This window comes from Stegodyphus dumicola, chromosome 7 (genome assembly GCF_044657685.1).
Source record: "Stegodyphus dumicola isolate Sdum_Otavi_A_Nest chromosome 7, ASM4465768v1".
Lineage (NCBI taxonomy): Eukaryota > Metazoa > Arthropoda > Arachnida > Araneae > Eresidae > Stegodyphus > Stegodyphus dumicola.
Genome location: NC_140774.1, coordinates 207,413,706 through 207,437,241, shown reverse-complemented (window position 1 = coordinate 207,437,241; position 23,536 = coordinate 207,413,706). Strand labels below are relative to the sequence as shown.

General features: G+C 36.9%; 2 protein-coding genes across 8 annotated transcripts in view; one reads left to right on the top strand and one right to left on the bottom strand.

Moving 5' to 3' along the window:
- LOC118203199 (transcription factor unc-3-like) overlaps window positions 1-23,536 on the bottom strand; it is an 87,762-nt gene that overhangs the window by 32,532 nt on the left and 31,694 nt on the right. The gene's annotated exons all lie outside the window — the stretch shown is intronic.
- LOC146996616 (inositol polyphosphate-5-phosphatase A-like) overlaps window positions 9,638-23,536 on the top strand; it is a 206,280-nt gene continuing 192,381 nt past the window's right edge. The window contains exons 1-2 of the mRNA XM_085821288.1: window positions 9,638-9,761; window positions 11,254-11,334. The gene's annotated coding sequence lies outside the window, so the exon portion shown is untranslated. The remainder of the gene's footprint in view (window positions 9,762-11,253; window positions 11,335-23,536) is intronic.

Below are 23,536 nucleotides of genomic sequence, written 5' to 3'. Positions count from 1 at the left end.
CACACTCTCACTTCACCCTCACACACACACACTTTCACACACTCACACTCACTCTCTCACACCCTCACACACACACATACTCACACACACACTCACACACTCTCTCACACACACTCACACACCCTCACACACACACACCCTCACTCACACTCACACTCTCACACACACTCACACTCTCAAACTCTCTCTCACACACACACCCTCACACACCATCACACACCCTCACACACACTCACGCACACTCACACACACTCACACACTCTCACACGCCTCACACACACATCCTCACACACAAACTCACACACACTCACACTCTCTCACACACACCCTCACCCTCACACACACACACTTACTCACTCACACATACTCACACATACTCACACTCTCACCCCCAACACCCTCACACACACACCCTCACAGACACTCCCTCACCCACACACACATCCTCACACACACTCGCACACTCTCACACACACCCTCACACATCCTCACACACACTCGCACACTCTCACTCTTACACACCCTCACACACCCTCACACACACACTCTCAAACACTCTCACACAACACCCTCACACACACACCCTCATGCAACACTCTCACAGTCACCCTCACACACACCCTCACACTCTCACATACACTCTCACACTCTCACAGACACACTCACTCAAACTCTCACACACCCTCACACACACATCCTCACACACCTTTCACACACACTCATACAATCCCACTCTCACATCCTCAAACACGCACACCCTCACACACACCCTCACACAATATCCTCACCCACACACCCTCACACACACTCACACACTTACACACTCTCAGACACCCACACACACACACCCTCACAGACACTCCCTCACCCACAGACACACCCTCACCCACACACCCTCACACACTCCCACACACACTCTCACACACACTCACGCATTCTCACACACCCTCACCCACACTCACACACCCTCACACATCCTCACACACACTCGCACACTCTCACAGACACACATCCACACACTCACACACACAACCTTACTCAAACACTCACACACACATCCTCACACACACATCCTCACTCAAACTCTCACACACCCTCACACACACTCCCTCACCCACACACCCTCACAGACACTCTCTCACACACACACTCTCACACACACACCCTCACTCAATCTCACACACTCTCAAACACTCTCTCTCACACACACATACACTCAAACACACTCACGTACTCTCACACACAGACACACACCCTCACACACACACCCTCACTCAAACTCTCACACACCCTCACACACACACTCTCACACACCCTCACACACACACTCTCACACACCCTCACACACACTCACATACTCTCAAAAACACTCACACACCCTCACACGCCCACACACTCACACACCCTCTCACACACACACCCTCTCACACTCTCTCACACACTCACACACTCTAGCACACACTCACACACTCTCACACACACCCTCACACACATTAACACACTTACACACTCTCAAACACTATCACACACACACCCTCACACACACACTCTCACACACATTCACGCACACTCACACACATTCACACATCCTCACACACAAACTCACACACACTCTCACACACTCTCACACACACTCACACCCTCACACACACTCACACTCACACACACACACCCTCACACACTCACACCCTCACCCTCACACACACATACTCACACACTCATCCTCACACACACATCCTCACACACACTCACACACACTCACACGCACTCAATCACACTCACACACTCACAAACACACACTCCCACACACTCCCACACACACCCTCACACACTCTCACACTCTCTCACATTCTCACTTTCTCATTCTCACACACCCACACACACACCCTCACTCAAACTCTCACACACTCTCACACATTCTCACACACACACCCTCACACACTCAAACATCACCATCACACACTCACACCCTCACACACACTCACACTCACACACACTCCCACACACTCCCACACACACCCTCACACACTCTCACACACACACTCACACATACTCACACATACTCACACACTCTCACACTCTCTCACATTCTCACACACCCACACACACACCCTCACTCAAACTCTCACACATTCTCACACACACACCCTCACACACACACAATCTCACACACACCCTCACACCCTCACACAAACTCTCACACACACTCACACACTCTCAAACACTCTCACACACACCCTCACTCGAAATCACACACTCTCACACACACTCACTCACACTCACAAACTCTCAGACACCCTCACACACACACCCGCACACACACTCCCTCACCCACACACACTCACACACTCACACACTCACAAACTCTCACACACACTCACACACACACCCTCACACACACACCCTCACACACACGCACTCACACACACTCTCACACACACTCACACGCACCCTCACACAACACCCTCACACCCACCCACTCACACCCCCACACACACACACCCACACACAAACACATACTCACACACACAGTCTCACACTTTATCACACACACTCTCACACACCCTCACACATACCCTCACCCACACACCCTCACTCAAACTCTCCGACACTCTCACACACCCTCACACACTCAGAAACTCACACACTCTCTCACATCCTCACACACACATCCTTACACACCTTCACACACCCTCACACACCCTCACACACTCTTACACACACTCACACACTCTCACAAACTCACCCACCCACCCTCACACACACTCACACACACCCTCACACACTCTCACACACACCCTCACACACTCCCACACACCCTCACACACGCTCACACACACTCACACACTCTCACACACACCCTCACACACTCCCACACTCACAGACACACACACACTCACACACACACCCTCACTCAAACTCTCACACTCTCACACACTCTCTCACACCCTCACAGACACCCTCACACAACACCCTCACACACACACCCTCACACACCCTCACACACACCCTCACACACACACCCTCACCCACACCCACACACCCTCACACACTCTCACATACACTCCCACACACACTCTCACACACACTCTCACTCTTACACACACCCTCTCAGACACCCTCACACACTCTCTCACACACACACACCCTCACACAATCCCTCACCGACACACTCTCACACACACACCCTCACACCCTCACTCACACACCCTCACACACACACTCTCACACACCCTCGCACACACCCACACACCCTCACAGACACTCCCTCACCCACACACACACCCTCACAGACACACCTTCACCCACACACTCACACATACTCACACTCTCTCACACTCCCACATACACTCTCACACACACTCACACTCCCACACACACTCACACTCCCACACACACTCACACTCCCACACACACTCACACATTCTCACACACTCTCAAACATTCTCACACATCCTCACAGACACACCCTCACACACACTCTCACACACACCCTCACACACACCCTCACACATCCTCACACACACTCGCACTCTCTCACAAACGCACATCCACACACTTTCACTTTCACACACCCTCTCACACCCTCACACACACACACACTCTCACACTCTCTCAAACACACCCTCACACACTCACACACATGCACACACGCACACCCTCACACACACTCACAGACACACACACACTCACACCCTCACACACACTCTCACACACACTCACCTTCACACACACTCACAGACACACACACACTCACACCCTCACACACACTCACAAACTCTCACACACTCCCTCACCCACACACTCTCACACACTCACACACACACACACAACCTCACCCACAGACCCACCCTCACACAATCCAACACTCACACTCACACACACTCACACACTCACCCTCACACTCACACTCACCCTCACACACAATCTCACATGCTCACTCTCACACACACTCACACAAATACATACACTCACACACACTCTCTCACACACACACCCTCACACACACTCCCTTACCCACACACACTCTCACATACACTCACACACTAACACACACTCTCACACTCTCTCAAACACACTCACACACCCTCACACACACACTCTCACACACACTCTCACATCCACTCACACACACCCTCACACACACACTAACACACTCTCACACACACTCACACACTCTCAAACACTCTCACAGACACACCCACACACACACACCCGCACACACCCTCTCACACTCTCTCACACTCTCTCTCACACCCTCACACACACACTCTCACACACACATCCTCACACACACACACACCCTCACACACACTCACACACACCCACCCTCACACATGCACACCCTTACTCAAACTCTCACACACACTCCCTCACCCACACACCCTCACACTCTCAATCTTACACACCCTCACACACACACACTCTCACACACTCTCAAACACTCTCACACAACACCCTCACAGACACACCCTCACACACACACCCCCTCACCACATTCCATCACCCACACACACACTCACACACCCTCCCACAGACACCCTCCCACTCACACCCTCACACACACCCTCACACACACACCCTCACAAAACACCCTCACATACACACCCTCTCACACACTCATACACTCTCACTCTCACACACACTCACACTCTCACACACACCCTCACACACTCACACTCACACCCTCACACACTCACACACTCTCACACACACACCCTCACTCACACACTCTCACACACACACACCCTCACACACATACCCTTACACACACACCCTCACACACACACCCTCACACCCTCAAACACTCTCACACACTCTCACACACACTCTCACACTTCTTACCTTAGATGTCTGATGTTGGACCTTAGACGTCTGACGTTGGACCTTAGACTTCTGACCTTAGACTTCTTTAGACGTCTGACGTTGGACCTTAGAGACTTTGAACTTAGACATTTAAAGGTAAGAGATCTAAGGTCAAATGTCCAAGGTAAGAATAAGTTTTGTGGTGTAAGTTTACTTATTATTGAAATCGAAGAAAAAGAAATGCTTCTCACTGCAATCTGGAAAGTGTGAAAAGGTGTCTCAAATAAAAGGTTTAAGTAAAAACGCATAAAAACCCGGAGAAAATGGACAGTAAACTGACCTCATATTGCACGGCATTTTACTGTTTTTGTCCTCCAGGTATTGATTTTATTTTTAAAGACCATTGCTTATCAAATTTGTTTCCTTAGTGATCTCTTACCTTTAAATGTCTATCACGCACAAATATTTTGTCTATGGTGTTGAATAACATTTACAATGAAAAGTTATTTTATTAAATTATTTTATATCTACAAAATATTTAAGCTTTATTTTATAGTGCTTTATATAATCATTTTTACTATTTACAGTTGCTGGCTTTAAATTATATAACTTATTTTTTATAAGAAATCTAAATTTTATAGCTTAAATAGTATATAATTTTAAATTTTCTGTAAGAATATACTTATGAAATGCAATGTGTTAATTGCAAGTGTCGTAAGAACAGCGCATTTACCGTTTGCACGATAATGTAATAAAGATTGTTCAAACAACTTAAAATTGTATTGAATTTTGAAAGAATAGAAGTTACCAATAATTCTTCCAAACAAAACATCGCATTTACAAAAATGCAAAAAAAAAAAAAATTTACTTTCTGAAACACGTTTCTCTACTCTCAACTGGTGGTACGCAAGAGCAAAATAGGTGGTACACAAAGAAACAAAGGACTTTTAAGTATAAATTAAAAAATCTCGTGACAAAAAAGAACACTTGATATATATATTTCCTAACTGAAGATTTCATAAATAACACTTGTTAATATTTGGCTCAAACGAAAAAATAACTTAAAGGCATTTCAAATAAAGCTATTAAATTTTATTACTTTTTTTACACAATCTATTTGCGTGAACAAAATTTTGAAAAATAAATATAAAATAAAATTAAAAGTAGATCCTCATTTGCGATTAAAACTAAGTGAAATAATAAGGAAACTGATCTCTACTAAACAGGCCCAAATTTCGCACTAAATTTTAGAATTAAAGTATGATAATTTAAATTTTGATAATAAAAATGGTAACCAATTTTTAATCTAATATTTTTAGGTGTGTATATTTAATACAAATAACCAATATGCTGCACAAATGGCAATATATATATTTTATAAACTGAAAAATAACCATTGTTATTTTTTAAAGTTGTTTAATTGCCTCTAAGCCTTTTTTAATGGCGGCCATTGATGTTTACATTTGAAACGGGAGACTAGTGGATTTGTTGCCAATCTAGAGAGACTAAGCTTCGCAACAACAAAGATAACGCCTTCATTTATTATTGCGAATTAAATCATGCTTAATCCTTTCTGGAGTTTCTTCGAGGAAATAAGTGTTCAAGATTTACTTCGTAATTTTTAATATAGATATTCTGAATTTTTATGTATTTTTGCCTTCTCGCAAAGTGAGAACCGAATTAATTAAATGAGAAATACTCAATCGTCTGTGAAAAGCTGTTTCTTTTTTGTTTTGTTTGCTTAATTTCTTTTATACATAAGTCTAGCTTTATTATAGTATTTGAATAGAACATGTGGCAACGATTAGATAATTCTTTAAATGATATACATTATGTGCATTCTGAGTTATAATATGAATGAAATATAATTCTGTTAAGTAAACCTAGCGCCAGAGTGTCGCTATGGTAAACAAAGTGAATTTTAAAGAATGCATTTATTCTATTGTGGTTTATGCGCTGTCCGCGAAGTAGGTTTAATTCAATCTAATAAGCTTAAATAAAAGTCAAGAAAAATGCGTATAATTTAATATTCCGTACAAGGAAGTCATGTGGTGTACACATCAGATTTTTTTTTAAAGTAGACGTAGACCTTTTTCAGGACCCAGAAAAGAATTGTAAAAACTTTGGTGACGATAGCTATAGTAGTGACTCAGATATCAGCAGATTTTCTTATATATATATATGCTATAACCACATATAATAAAAATTGGCCATCGTATTGACACCTACTAGGAAAGGTATAAATATCATTACGTGGATTGCTGTAGGGAAGGCATAAATGTCATATATGGGACATGGGGGCACTTTTAAAATACTGTTCGTCTTAAAAAAATTGCCGTAGAGTAAGAAAAGGTAAGAGACATTTGAATCTATCCCGGTGAGTATTCTCTATCGAAACCTGGACAAAGCCGGAGAAGTTTATACTGTCGTATGTAAGTTCCCCAAGACTTAAACCAACAAGAGACTCTTTACAGGCATTTAGCCACATTATTTTAGCCAGGCTGGCTTAATTTACATTGTGTTCAGATCAAGAGCAGCACAAGTCTAACGTATTTTTATAAATTGCTAATAAAATACTACACTTAGTAAAGAGTGGTTTCTTATTTGTAGAAAATAATTTTGAGACATTTTTTAAAGAATTTGAATAGCACTTTATTCGTGCATTAAAGGATAAATTTTAATTCCTTCAAGGCTAATAATATTTAAATTTTCTTTCTTAGCTTTGGAAGACTTTGTAGTTGGGCACATATTTTCAACATTTCTAAATTCTTACACTATAAATCTCGCAGGGTGGGATTTGGAGGGTGACAGCCATGGAGGTAGGAAAGGGAGGAGGGGCCATTCCGCGCTAGAAGTGAAGCACTGCTTTGAAGCTTGGGTCACCAGACGGGGTGTTCTTTGTTTACATTCAGAAGCTCGTTTGACAAGATTCTGATAGTATTTCGACACACGACAGTTCCATAGAAATCGAAAAAGGGACACTCTCGCATGAAAGAAACATTCATAGTGTGATGGATAATAGCAATTTGTATAGTTTACTGACATTTACGCAAAAATCACATCTTGGTTATTTTTCGATAACTAACAACAGCGATTTTGATTATGAATTTGTTTTATAAAATTCTAAGCAGTTGCACTACAAAAATATAGATTTTAAGAAAATTGCTAAAAGAGATCTGCCAAAATTTATTTTCTAGAAGATTTGAAAAGTTTGAAACTTGATGACTAAATGTAAATATAAAATTATGTATGTTAAAATATTTGTAATAAGGCACATAGGTCAGATTAAGTTTTTATTAAATAGAGTAACACATGCAAGGGCTATCTGCCTAAAGAGAGAGATGCCATCGTGGAGGAATTTTGAAGAAAAACTGACCTCTGAGTGGGTATTAAAAATAATACTTATAATTTTCATTCAAATTATATTCATATGTATTTTTTATGTAAAACTTTCGGGTGTATGCTAAATTAGTGTAAATTACTTTACACGAAAAATATAGTGAATGCACAGAAATTAAAGATTTGCACATGCCGGAAATGATAAATAGGAAATATGTATGGGTATTTATGCATGTGCTTGCAAAAAGCATGTATCTGCCTTTGACAAAATACTTAAATATTCATTTAATTATTTATAAATGTATTTGAAATGAAGAATTTATTCACTTATAAACAACTGTGAAAGTACTGTGAAGAAATTTAATGATTAAATGTATCTAATTTATAATGATTATAAATGTTATCTAAATATATAATAACCTTAATATTGAATTGTAAACATAAATTGAAATCCTGTTGACAAATACGTTATAAAACTATTTAAGCAAGAATTGTTCGTATTGGAAAGCAATCTGTTAAAAGGTATTGTAAAGCAAATGCTATGAGATGCGCACTTAAGAACGTAATAAAGAGTTTTGGAATATGTATTGTTGAAATAAAGGGTAAAAAAAAAAAAAAAAAAAAAAAAAAAAATCTGATAAGTATAATTAAAAGAATTATTCCCTTTACATTTTATAATAACTCAGTTACAAGTTTTAAATAATACTTAAAAAAAACACTTATTTTATTCCCTTTCAGAAATGTTCAGAGAAAGTCAAATACTATTTAATACCTATTTAATTTTCGCTAATTCCTAATAATTCTCTAATTTAAAATGAACCGAATAGAGCATTAATTATAAAATGACTTACATTTTTCGATTTAAAAGAAGCCAAAAAATAATGTCATATTTAAGAAAGTATTTTAAGAAGAAGCTCTATAAATAATGCATAATTTTAATATTAATAATACAATAAACTTTGATCTTAATTTTTGTACCTTAACCGTTTAAAATCGAATTACCTTAATTTTTTTTAATGTAATTAACGAAAACTTGTGAAAATATTTCATTCAAATTAAACCATTCTGAGAAAACTGTCCTGTGAAAAGTATAGCATTTAATTCCGTTCAGAATGAAATGTTGTTTAAAAATATGTTGTTTTCACATACTTAGGACTCTGAAGTGTTGTAGAAAAAGAAAATATATACATTTATATGTATATTTGCGACGTAATTACAAAATATTTACACCCGAACGCGTCAAATCCCATAGAACTCAATGGTAAATGACCCAATGTTTTGGTCACCACGTAGGGATCGCCGGTGCTTCAGAGCAGGGTACGGAGAAACTTGTTTAGGGCAACTCCATCTTACTTCCTACCTCCATGGTGACAGCAGTTTTCGCTCCGTTTCGTGTCAAACAACGCAAATTTACTGTCTTGGTAGCAGAACATGTTTCCCACTTGCAATAATAACCTTGGGGAAGGGAGTGAATTGAAGGAGCAGGACGACCTCCTGTCTTGTCATTGTCCACCCAGACTGACCAAACAAGTTTGCTAAGCCAAAGAACGTTCTTTGGCTAAGCGCCATTTCAAGCGAGGACAGTCGTAACAATGGATACAGCTCCTTTGCCAAAAGTAAGTTCGCTTTTAAAATATATATACAATTATTTCTTAATATAAATATCTTAATTATTATAAATTATAGTTAGTTTATGTGTCAAAATTTAAGTATGTAATAAAAAGTAGTTTTAGTTTGCTCTTTTTTTTTAGGTGTCTGTAAATTTGCTTTAAGAGTGTAATGCTGTAACGTAGTTTTATTTATTACGTAATGCTAACACAATGAAAGCTGTACGTATGGATGGTACTTTTTGTAAATAATTCTTAACATTATTTTTATTTTTGAACAATTTACACAAAGCTATCGAATTTAATTATTTAAATTTAGTTTTGCATGCATTCCTATTTTAAATAGGAAGAACAGCGGTGGAAAAAAAAATGCATACTAAAGTTTTGATTTTTTTTAATAACACAAGTGTGTAAATTATTTGGTAGTATTGGAAGAAATAAAAACCGTATACTTTACTGAATTTCCTATTAAAGTCATATCGTTTTCAGCTTCTAGTAGTTTTTAATAGATTTTTAACTTTCATTTTTTATAAATTCTGCTTATAGTTTGTGACAATAAAATTCACTTACTGTTGCAAAGCTGAATTTTTCCAAAATATAAATACTAGCACTACCTGGGTCATATCAACATTCTAAAACTTATATTTTTGCAAATATGTTGTTATTCTCGAGAGTGTAGGTGTAGCTAAGGCCTCTTGAACATTCAGAAGTCCGGGAGGCCAATAAAGCTGCTAAGACGGCTTTCCGTTTACGATTTTAAAAAAATCTTGCATTCTTTAAAAAAGACTGAAAGCTTCAGATTTTAAATTACGTCCAAAGGGGCGTTTTTTTAACATTTTGTGTGTTACCTTTATTTATAAAATATCATGTTCTTCGCAGTTAAACCATAAAAACATTCAACAGCAATATCGCAAAATAATTTTAAAATGAACATATCTTTAGAATTTCCAATACTCTCGCGAGCTGGAGATTTTTTTTTTTTTTTTTTTTTTTACTCGTACAGTCTTGCCATTGCTCGCTTTGAAATCGTTTACTTTGTTAATCAAAAATTCGTTGAAGTATTAGAAAATATTAAATAATAAAGCAAATAATAAAACCAATTTCAAATTCCAATTAGGGCTTCCACATGCCCATATTCTATGGAAGATTACCTTATTCAAATTTTGTTGGCTCTAGGTACCGTTGTTTTATTGCAATACGAGAAACATACATACATTCATGCAGATTCTTCATTATTTAATTTCTTTAAATATAATGTTTGGTGGCAGCAATTTGAAATGAAACATATCGGGAATATGCAAAATGCAAAATATATGCAAAATGCCAAAACGAAATTAACAGTCCTTCTGGGAGAATTGTCCCTTTGGACTAAAAAAAAAAACCTTGTCCATTCTGCATAGGTTCCATATTCCTAATACTTGTGCCACAGCAAATTGTCAAATTTATCTGCCCCTTGTCTTTCTTTTAAATTGTAGCACAATAAAATACTTTTTTTTTTCAGGAGGCATTACATGATAGTTCAAAATTATCAGATTTTTATAACTGCAAGAAGTTCCCGAAGATGCTGTTAATGTCCTAAAAGGTAATTTTATTTTCTACTCTGTTTTAAATTAAAAACTATACCTAGTCCGGATTTTTGAAAATTCCAGATATTCAGTTGACTTTATATGCTATATACATGTATTTATTTTATGCTAAATATGTATTTACTGACAAATATACGTATATGCCAATATATAATATGTACATCAAATGTTTATTTCTTTTAATGCAAATAAGAAAATTAAAAAAACAGTATTTATTTTTAAAAAATGTAAGGCATGTTTTTTTCAGACTTAATTAAATAGTAAAATTCGTACATGTCTAAACATTTTTATTTCAACTGAAACAAAACGACTTTTTTATATGTAAGCCATAAAACCTAAATGTTTGATGCATTTTTATTTTATAATATGAAAATTAAGCAATATTGCCTTATATTTGTGGCAGCGCCTATCATATTTAAAAAATTAACTTATTTTATTAACAGATAATAGAATGCACAATTAAAAAACAGCTTCCCCTCCCTTCTATTGCGGGAGAAAACCTAATTCGACGGGTTATTTTTATTTATTTATTTCCCCTTCTAAGAAAACTTGTCAGGCATACTTTCAAAATTGTCGAAATATATACTAATTTAAACATGATAATTCTGAAATGATTCATAGATAAATTCATATACATCAAACTCAATAGTTAGAAAGTTAAACTAATGACATTTACTTATTACTTTTCAAGATTATTGCCTTTTCATTTCAATTAGTTATTATATCTTCTCCTAGTGATATTAAAATGAGTGAGAGGATCTGATGAAGTAATGTTCAAAATAATATAATTGTTTACATTAGCAAAAGCTATTGTTGTATCAAACAAGTCTTATAAACCTTTTCGGTACTTTTCCGTTATGCCGGCGCAAGCGATAAAGTCGCCAATAATGGTACAACCGATTCCAAACGGAATATTCTCGCTGGTAACCTTTTACGCCTCATTTTAGAAACAAGTCGCAGCTTTTTCTTATCAGATTGATTGTTTCTTTCAATACTGGCATATTACATAGGATTTTTATCAGATAGTACAGTTTTATGTCCAAGGCCATTTTCGGTAATTAAGTCAATTAGGATGCAATCACAGCGCTTACCCGAAGCCGAAAATATAGAAAAGGTAAAGTCAAGGCTTAAATTCATCCATTCTAATGAGAATGCATTAGCGAAGTAAAGCACTGCCGGCGAATTCAGTCATGCAATCTGCCTTAAAAAGTTGATGAGGACAATAAATATCATAAAATCACTTAGCAAAATACTAAAAGAGAAGTAAAACAGTACTTACAACCCTAATTAAAGCAAATATATTCAATTTAATCGCACATAAGCTCCAAACAGGTAAGGCTGCAACTGATCAGCAATTATGTTCAGAGAGCCCTCATTTTTCATGGTCTGTTCTATCAATTAAGGGTCTCAGAGCCGTCCCTAAGAACGTCCCCCAAAGCATAATACTCGCTACTACCACCCGCCTGTGTATGACCTGCTGTACAGGGAAGGGGGCAGCGAATGCACGCCTGGAAGACGGCATATCCTGACTAGAGCATCGACATGATAAATGAGAAATCGTGACAGGCAGCTGTCTTCCACTTATCCATTGTCTAATCTTGTTATTCCCGGTCCTATTGTAAGCGTAGTTGGCAATGACGCTTAATCAACAGACGAGTGGGACGTCTGTTGCGCCGTCCAGTAATATCCGCTGAACTGTGTCTTCCGACACACATGTACTTGAAATTATGTGGTATTAAAGTGTAAGCTGAGCCACTGCCTGGCGTCGAAAGCGAGAAAGTCTTAGAAGACCTTTTTTTTTATCCAACACATTGACGTCTACTGCTGGTTTCGCCTTCATTTATCAACTATGCATACGCACTAACAATGGCTCATCGTAAACAACCTACCAAGTCGTGCAGATTCGGAGATACTCGTTCCGAATCTTCGACAATCACAATATGCCCTCTGTCAAATTCGCTTAGAGCCCATTACTCGCAAGTAAGCGAGATATACCATTCAAATTCAAGCACCTGCGTCATCCAGAGAAGTTCATTGAAAAACGTGGGGATGGTCATAATGTTTTGGCTCGTCAATGTACTTATAGCTGAAAGCATCTCTTACCAAAAGTGCTACGATTAAAGTGGAAATAATTTGCGTTTAATCGCCAGAAAAGAATTTGAAAAGGCTTTAAGTGAGCTTAATCTGCTTTTCAAGGAGGTTAAAAAGCTCTTTCTCTCGTTTTACGACAGATAAAACAGGAAAATAAAACTCTCGCAAAATTACGAACATAGTATTGCAAAATTATGAAGCAATTTTGTAGATTCGTAATAAAACTTTTTCCATCTAACGCAACCGATACAATTTGTTAAAGAAGACATCAAATAATCTAAAATTGTTTCATCATACAGTGGCATAGATTACTTTTTATACACGTGCATTGCCCAACCGGAATTGTGATTTGCGACGCTGACTGCTGTTTCGAAGGCATGGATGTTTGTAAATGTATAGTGTCTGTGTGACATGGGACACTTTAAATATGTCTTTTAGAGAGGTTGCTGGTAGAAGGCTCTCAGACCCGTTCCTGCCCAATCGGAGGCAGAACTGAGCAAAGTCATAGTGTCACTTGTATTGTGTTAAAGGCTATTGCCAAAGGAATAGCCTTTAACACAATACAAGTGACACTATGACTTGCGCTCTTTGCCACGATGAATTTTGTCAGCTTGTTCTGATATTACTGCCAGAGAAGTGAGATAAGTCAGAATAACAGCAATAATAACAACAACATAGATGTGCTCAACCTGTATGAAAAATCAACAATAAATCGACGGTGAAAATCCAGTGGCGTAGCGAGGGGGCGGTGCAAGGGAATGTATGATGCCCCGGGCGCCGCTCGCAAGGGGGCGCCAAATGGTCTCCAAACAAGATTTTTCGGAAAATTTCAATTTTTATTTTGATAGATTTCTGGAAAATGTATTTAAAATTAATAATCACTGTAATACAATTAATTATTTATTTCCTTGTATTGCCTGATAAAATGTTTGCAGTACATCAACCAAATATCTCCGTATACAAAACATTCCTTCTGACCACTTTATTTCTCTAAAATAGAGATATATTTTTATATTTTTAAAGGAAATGCAGGTAAAGCTCCCGGTTTTTATTTTAAAACGATAACACGACCTTGTCCCGAATTTCTCAAACATATCCATTTTCCAGAAACCGATTCCATGGTCTGAAAATTACATTTTTGGAAACTCCTAACGCTTCCGCTACAAAGGATTGCGTTTCACTCTCCTTTAAACGACTGATGGCCTTCCTGGTTACCGATTCAACTAAGTCATCTTACTGAGACATCAAATATTCATTGCTACAAAGCATTCAACGCGTGTCAATTGTTTTTAATCTGCTACAACAAAAGGAATGCTGCAGGCCGCTCCTTACTCCTTATCTAAAACGCATAGTTTTCGACGTCACACACTAAATTTACATATTCCCAATTTTGTAAACATTATAATTTTCCTTTATAATCTCTTCTACTTCCTTTTCTGAAATAGATTGTTGATTTTATGGTTATTTCATACCGAACCACAATATTCCCTAATTGTTTTGAGCAGTGAATGTGACTGCAAAATGTTCTAAAACTCCATTACAGATCTATAGAGAAAATGTTTTTCTAAACCTAAGAGTTGCACTTCAAATATTCCTAACTATTTCATTATCAAATGCTAGCTATGAACGTTCGTTCAGCAAATTAAAATTAATTTTGACATATTTACAATCAACGATGGGACAAGATCCCCTAAGTCATCTGGCATTTTTGAATGTGGAAAGAGAAGAATTTGAAAGGATCGACTTTGATGAAGTAATTGATAAATTTGCTTCATCCAAGGCAAGAAAAATGTATACATAGTAATTAATTATATTAATGTATTATAACATTGTATTATTATTAAAAATATATCTACTTATCTATAATATAAAATTTTAATTGTTTAAAAACTGTACTTTTTTAAAAACAATTATAAAAATATGTAAAATAAATAATACTTTTTTAACTAATTCTACATCATCGTAAGTCTGATTTTTCCGCCGATACAGATACATTTCAGAATCCAATGCTAGTGTGGTTAGGTAGTGACTATTCTTAATATATTTTAGAGTATTTTATGGCAGATTCAGCATTTTATTATTATTTGCATTATTTTTATTACGAATATATTCTACAAATTATATTTCTATCAGTGTTTTTTTTGTGGGGGGGGCGCCAAAAAGGTATTTTGCCCCGGGTGCCAGTTATGCTTGCTACGCCACTGTGAAAATCTTATTTATACTTCGAAACCAAGCCTGCTGAAAGCCTGCAGCACAAGTTTAGGCAGCATCCAATTCCATATTCTAGTGACCAGCATGATCCGTTATAAACTTTCTCGTCATCGTATGATCATAACTGGCATAACATTTCCGAAAAATGAAGTCCTACGAGAGCGTTTATCTTTTTACTGGGAGCAGGTAAACTTTCTTGCGGAGCTGATAAATTAGTTTTATCGCTGAAGTATTTCCTTCAGTTAATAAAAAATATGGAAGAAGTAAAAAATAGTAGCCATTATTTCGAATCATAAAGCTTTTTCTTTTCTAATTCCGAAACAAGTTCAAAAAAAGAACTAAAAGTTTTTACTGCAGGTATTGATAATTTAATGCAGTTTAACCTTAAAATTAATTAAATTAACAAATCATTGACGCTTGTTTAGGACATTTCTGAATGGTATAAAACAAAAATTTAAAATCGAAATTACATTTTTAGCTTCATGATAACGCAGTTTCAGGGATTTTCCTTTTTGACCACGGAATGTGTAGTGGTGTCATCTACATTTAAATCTTGTAACTAATACTTCAAACATATTCCATACTTATATCTTCCATATTTATTATTTTAGTATTCCCTGTTGTTCAACTTACATTTTTTAAAGAAAAAGTAAAAATATAGTTTTTGAGCTTTATGCTTTAAAATAAAAAAATGCAAAATTATCTATTACCTTTTTTTACTTAGAATATTTTAAAATAGTTCTATCAATTGCCAAGTGATGTCGCCACTGTGGTGATATTGTGAATGTTACTGAGAGGAGAGAGGAATGATTTACTCGACGTATTTTACTCTTATTGGCTGGTTCAAAATATCTTAGGTTTCTCTCCTTTGAATGTTTAAATCTGGACTTCTTTTTAGATGAATATTTTAATAACGTAAATAAATAACTTTTGGTAACGTCAGAATCCTAAGATTAACCATAATAATAATTGAGACTAAAATCATATAAATCTTAAACGTTTTATAGAAGTTTTATATAATCTACAGGTCAGAGAGCAAGAACTAGTGATCCAAATGTTTTCGATGCTCCAAATCTTCAATTTTTCCCAAAAGTTCGATGACCAAATCTTTGATTTGCTGAACCGCAAAATCACTACATCGAAATACGCCATAGACAGAAACAGTTCATGGATGGGCATTAAGTCATTATATTACAGGATCCGCCCAACCGGGATAGCGGTTAGTGACTGACTGTCACGCCGAAGAATACAGTTTCGATTCCCGGATAAGGCGTGGATGTTTATAAATGTATAGTGTCTGTGTGGCATGGTGGTACTCGATCGAACTGCCAGCTTTCAGCGACTTTACCGCCGCAAGGGGGCATTAAGTGTGTAGGAGAAATAAGATATGTATAATTTAAAAATAAAAGTACTAAAAAGGAAGAACGTTTAGACAAGAGAGCTACCATCACACTTCTGGCCGAGTGCCCACCTCGGGTTTTGCTGAAATGCTTTCTCGTGCTTTTCTCTTTTCTCAAAACATATCCACTGCCCAATAAATTAATGTTTTATCGAAATCTTTAAGGAGAGTATTGAAACAAATACGTGACTGAAATGTACGGGCCACATAAATTTCCTTCAGGGGCAGCATGCGACCCGCAGGCCACCAGTTTGAAACTATATACTATACAATAGCTAGATATTTATATTTGCAATTTGCATAAATTATACAAAGCAAAGTGGACTTATTTAATAATTAAAATATTTTGGAATTGGAGCTTGAAATAATAGACAATGTTTCGTTTTTTTTTTTTTTTTTTTTTTTTTTTTTTTTTTTTTTTTTTTTGGCTTATCTTCAGGCTGCGGACATAAACACTGCATAAAAATAAGCAGCAAGAAACAAGCTGCTAGAAGCAGAAGAAATGTCTAGCAGAAGCGCGACGAAATGTGAATGAAATGCGAGTAAAACATCGAAAGATTCCCAGTCAGCAGAAAAGAACAACGACGCTTTTTTTTTTTTTTTTTTTTCCTCCTTGGAAGAAAAAATTAAATGCAGTGTGTATCTGTACACATGCTGCCCATAAAAAAAACTTTCTTTATATAAAATATGATGCGTAAATCTCTACATATTATAAAAGAAAGTGGTGTGTGTGTCTTTCGTTTGCGCTGCGCGTAAGCTAACAGACCCACGCTACGAAATTTGGTACATAGGTGCATCTAGACAAGAGCCAGTACACCTCGAAGCGATTTTTTAGAAATTCGAATTAGAATTTTTTTATTTTATGTTTTGTGACGAAATCACGTCATTTTGAGACATAATGGGCTATAGGAACCCAAGATTTTACTCTACACACTCCATTTTGACATCGTCATAAAACATAGGCATTTAGTTATTTTACGATTTTAAAATAAATTTCGTGTTTCAATAAATCGATTAAATTTGAATTTATTTAACAAAGGGAGCTTAACACCTTTTCAACGGGATTTTTTAAAAAAATGTTTATTTTGAAAAATGTACAGTTTTCTTTGATTTTTGGACACGTTAAACTTTCATCCTGTTATATAATACATTTTTATTGATTTTTTTTTTTTTTTTTTTTTTGATAAAGTTGTTCTGTACTGCGCGGAATTTTATGTTTTTTGAGTTGCTTTCATGTTATTTTTTGCTTATTTCATTGTTTGTAAGATATTGAGAAGTTTTGCGTGATTTTTTTTCTTCAACGGAAAGTTGCTTAATTTTTTTATTAGGATAATTAATATTTGTATTAAGGGATATAGCTTATTTGATTGTAATTTTTTTCTCTTGAAAATGTAAGATAAAATATCATTAATTATACTTTGCTTTTCAGAATTTTTTGCATTCTTTTATGTTATTTACTGCTCATTTCACTGTTTTTAAGATATTAAAAAGTTTTGAGTGATTTTCTTAAGAAACAAAGTTCTTAACCTCCTTTATACCATTTGAGGGAAGTTGGTTAATTTATTTATTGGGATAATTAATATTTGTATTAAGGGATATTGCTTATTTCATTGTAATTTTGTTATACGTAATAACTTTTTTTAATGAAGTTGTCCTGCAGAGTAAAATTTTACGCAATTTTTAAATTTAATGTTTGGTGTTTCCTTCAGACATTTTTCCGGTACATTTAAAAGCCAGACGAAGGCTGGCTGCGAAGCTGCTAGTATATAAAAAAAAAACGAGTTTTGCAAAGCGTATATTTTTAAATATGAATGATGTGAAGACCAAGGAAAGAGGGCAAAAAGTAATTCAAATGGAATTAGAGCAGAATGGAGTCTGAAGAAGATAAAATATACTTTCTAGAGTAGTAATAAAAGTTATATTGTCCCAGAAATCACAGTACTCATGATGTTAGCGGCAGAGAGGTAAAGTCGCTGAAGATTCGCATTTCAGCCCGGGACTCGAAACCCGGCATAAGCGGTTTCGCCCCTATAAACTGAAGCAGTATTTTCACAGTTCACGAATTATTTCGTTTATGTTAGAGCACGCCAATTTCATTAAAGGGTATCAGCAACCCTTATACCGACAATATTAAATAATTGGCCATTTTCAATGTACCTTTTCTCAAAACCTGCTGTAGATACAGGCTTGAAATTTTTGGAGTAATTAAAGTATACTAATCTTATTATACTGAAATGAGCTTTTGAAACATTTTGAATTTTAGAGTAATTTACAAAATATTTTGTTAGGCATAGTAAAATTTAGCACATTTCTCACACAAAACATTTTAAAATTTTTTTTTCTTAGTTTATCACAAAAAGCTCATTTTATTAAACATTAGGAAACCTAAGAAATAAGCCATAAAAATTTTAGATACCTGTGAGCAGTAGTTCCTGAGAAAAGGTAAATCGAGTATAAAAAAAATCACGTTTGGAGAAAAACGCGTTTTTATGTAAAAATCCTCGTTTATCAAAGCATTCGATGACAAATTAAAACTCGATTTTCTACAGTTATAATTTTCATAGAGATTAAAGAATGGTATTTTTAGAAAAATAAAAGTGTAGAGAATTTGAAAATACAAAAATCCGCAGTCACCGTTTTTTGAAGATTTTTGGGTTCCAACACCCCTTAACATAAAGGAAGTATGCTTTTGAGGAAGGCTTTCTAAGGAACATGGCTCGTGCTAATGTAAAACGTGGAGAAAACCGGAAAAAAAAGCCACCTGTTCCACGGGGTTTGTTCCCAGATCTAACCAGTAATTTTCGCTGATTTTACTTTTCTTCGGCTGCACGATTCTTCCTAAAACGGGGAGATTTGGTTTGTTTTATGTGATAACGGCAAAGCCTCATTGGCTATATTGCTAAGGGGAGAGATGCCATAATGGAGCACTTTCTAAGAGATACTGGCTCGTTACATATTTGAAAAACCACGAATAAGCCCATGCAGCCAGCTCGTTCGCGGGATTCGAACCTCGGACCGAACTCCAAGTGTGCAGCGACATTACCGCTCGGCCGCTGGTGGGCCTTTAAAACGGGGAGGAGATTCGAAGCACTAGTTCAATGGATTTTGCAATATCTGTGCTTCACCACAACTGTGTGTTTAAGCTCTCGTGCCCACCAATCTAAAATGGCAATACTAACAATTCGCAAATACATGACTTCTCCTTAATGAGATGTATTATGCCTCCTTAATGATATATATGTAATCCTTCCAACAGCATGTGAACAAGCATCTTCTTATGCAGTGTTAGTGAACGCTTGTGTGCCTCACGGTGCACTAATTGCTGGGGCACTGCCCAATAATTAGTGCTACAACATCGTCGTGCTTTTTTATTAGTGTTTTTTATCTATGTTCTTAGCGACGCTACAATAATCAACGCCTTAGCAATCTAACTGCACTCTTCTGCACACATGAGTATTCACGAACTCATCATTCATCATTCAAGATGTACCTGTATTTATGTACAACAGAACTGTCCTGTTAAATATTTGCATAAGTCGCCTGTAGTAACGGCAACCGCCGGCAATAAAAGGAGGTGCTTTCCTTAGTGGCACCGCAGTTCCTTTTAGTTCGAGCCAGAATAGACCTGCCCGGGGCGGAAGCCAGGGGATGAGAGATTCCGGTTTCCGCCCTGTTCCGGTTCCCGTCTTGTTCCAGTCCTGTTCCGGTCCTGATCCAGTCCTATTCCAGTTCCAGCCTGGCCGTTTAAGTCCAAAACACGTAGAAGCGGATGTCTGAATTCAGCGGAATGGAGATATACGCCGAAAGGGCTAGATGGATTCTGTCTTTTAAGGGAAAGTGTTCTTCACCGTGCCGGCATAGCTGTTACTTTAAAGCACTTTGAAGTTTTCCACCCAGGATGTTAAGTTTTTGTTTGTGATGTTAAGTTTTCATCAGTGTTGAAGTTCCAGTTAAATAAACCTTATAAGTAAGTTTTAGACAAGGTTTTTGTGTTTTTCAGAAAATTTGAGATTCGAAGTCAGATATAGCACATAGGGTTATTATCGGAAAAATCAACATTTGGCATCAAGCGACAGGATATTATCTGCAAGGTAAGCGACTTTTTTATTTTTGAATTATGGAAGCTTTAAAATTAGCAAGAACTCAATATAGAAGACTATTCAGTAAAGCTTGTAATGAATTTGACAATGAAGAAACTAAATATAATCAGGAAGAAAAATTAATTAAAATAAAAGTTATTTCCGAGAAAGCTAAAATTTTGTTTGATACTGAAATGAAAATACGAGAATTAATGTTTAAAGAAATTACAGACGAGACTTTACTTATTAAGGAAATAGATGAATCTGAATTATATTTTGATAGGTGGAGACTTCTGGAAAGTAAAGTAAAAGATCTCACTTTTGGAACCCCGAATGTAACTTTAATTGATCCGTCCTTTGTTCAGAATAAAATGTTACATTATCCGAAGATTAAATTGCCTATCTTTGACGGCAACGTGAAGAAATGGCTAGGATTTTGGGGGCAATTCCAAAAGATTGATAAAGATCCTACATTAGATAATAATGATAAATTCGCTTATTTAGCACAGGCTATGGAGAATTCTCCTGCAGAGGAAATAGTTAAAAGCTTTCCGCCAACTGGCGATAGTTACAAGAGCGCAATCGAAGCATTGCAGACGCGTTTTGGTAACAAAGAATTACTAACGGAGATTTATATTCGTGATTTGCTAACCCTTGTTATTCAAAAACAAGGTACACATTCTTTGCGGGAACTATATGATGAACTCGAATCTAATCTAAGAGCCTTGGAGATATTGGGAATAAATAGAGGCAAATATTGCGCGATATTATATCCATTGGTAGAATCAGCATTGCCGAATGAAGTCTTAAAAACCTGGGAGAGACTTAGGTTTTCGCGTAAAGGATCAGAAAGTTTAACCGGCGAAAACGCCGAGTTAAGAGAAAGGGAATCTGACCTTGAGCGCCTTTTATGTTTCTTGCGCGGTGAAGTTGAAAGTGAGGAAAGAATTTCTTTAGCAGCTAAATCTTTCAATGTTTTCGATCGATTGGCTCACGGTAATAAGAAAGGGAATTCGGGTTTAAAGATAAGAGAACCTCGCTTAAAACCTACGGCAGCTGAACTGTTTACTTCTTCTAATGAAGCTAGAAAAGGCTGCATATTTTGTTCCAGTATAAATCATGGTTCTGCGGAATGTTTTCAGGCGCGTAACTTATCGTTGTCAGAAAGAGAAGTTTTGGTCCAAAGGACACGCTCTTGTTATCTGTGTCTGAAATCTGGACATTCTGTCAGGAGGTGTAGATTAAAAACAGTTTGTTTTACATGCGGCAAAAGGCATCATATTTTTCTATGTAAGGGCCATTCACAAATGAGTGAGACAAGGCAACGGAACAGCCTCCAAATCAGGCTGAAACACTCGCCAACATTTCTTCAAGGTCTCCTAAGGTTTTGCTGCAAACAATAAGAGTAATAATTAAAGGAGATAAAAAAAAAATCTCGTTCGGCTCGAGCTATAATTGATACTGGTTCTCAAAGGTCATATATTCTACAAAGCGCAGCTCAAGATATGGGTTACAGGTATACGGTAAAGGAATACCTTAGCCACGCATTATTTGGCGGTACAACGACCAGTTTGTGTGAACATAAAGTTTACAAAATTCATTTATCTAATATGTCTGGCTCGTACAGTTGTAATTTTGATGCGTTAAGTCAGCCTGTTATTTGTAATAGTATACCTTCTATTGGACAAGGAATATGGCTTAAAGAGCTTGCTGACTGTGGAATAAGTTTAACAGATCGTTTAGAAGGACCCATAGAAATTTTAATAGGAGCCGATGTTGCAGGACGATTATTAACGGGGAATCGTAAACAAATTTCAAACGGTCTTGTAGCTATTGAAACAAAGTTAGGATGGACGGTTATGGGAAAAACCGGGGAGTTGAATAGTGAAGGTTCAACATTCTTAGTTACATCAATGTTGAATAAAGAGGCTTGTATTTCTGATTTATGGGCCCTCGACTCGCTTGGTATTACGGACCCATCCGAACAAAAGACTAAATTGGAATTGTATGAGGCTACCAGGCAACATTTTCTTGATACTGTAAAAATAGAAGATGACCGCTCTGTAGTGTCTTTGCCTTGGTTGGAAGGGCACCCTCCCCTGTCGGATAATTTTGAGTTATCGCTTAAAAGGTTGCACGGTACGATTAGGCAACTTGAAATAGATAATCTTCGCCAAGAGTATGAAAATATATTCCAAGAATGGCTCAAAGAGGGCATAATAGAGGAAGTACCCGTAAATGAATTAGATTTACCCCATCATTATTTGCCACATAGACATGTTGTTAAGGAACATAGTACTACGAAGTTACGGCCAGTATTTGACGCTTCGTCTAAAGTAAAGGGTTCTCCGAGTCTCAACGATTGTCTTGAAAAGGGATTAAACCTTATTTCATTTATTCCTACAATCTTAAATAGAT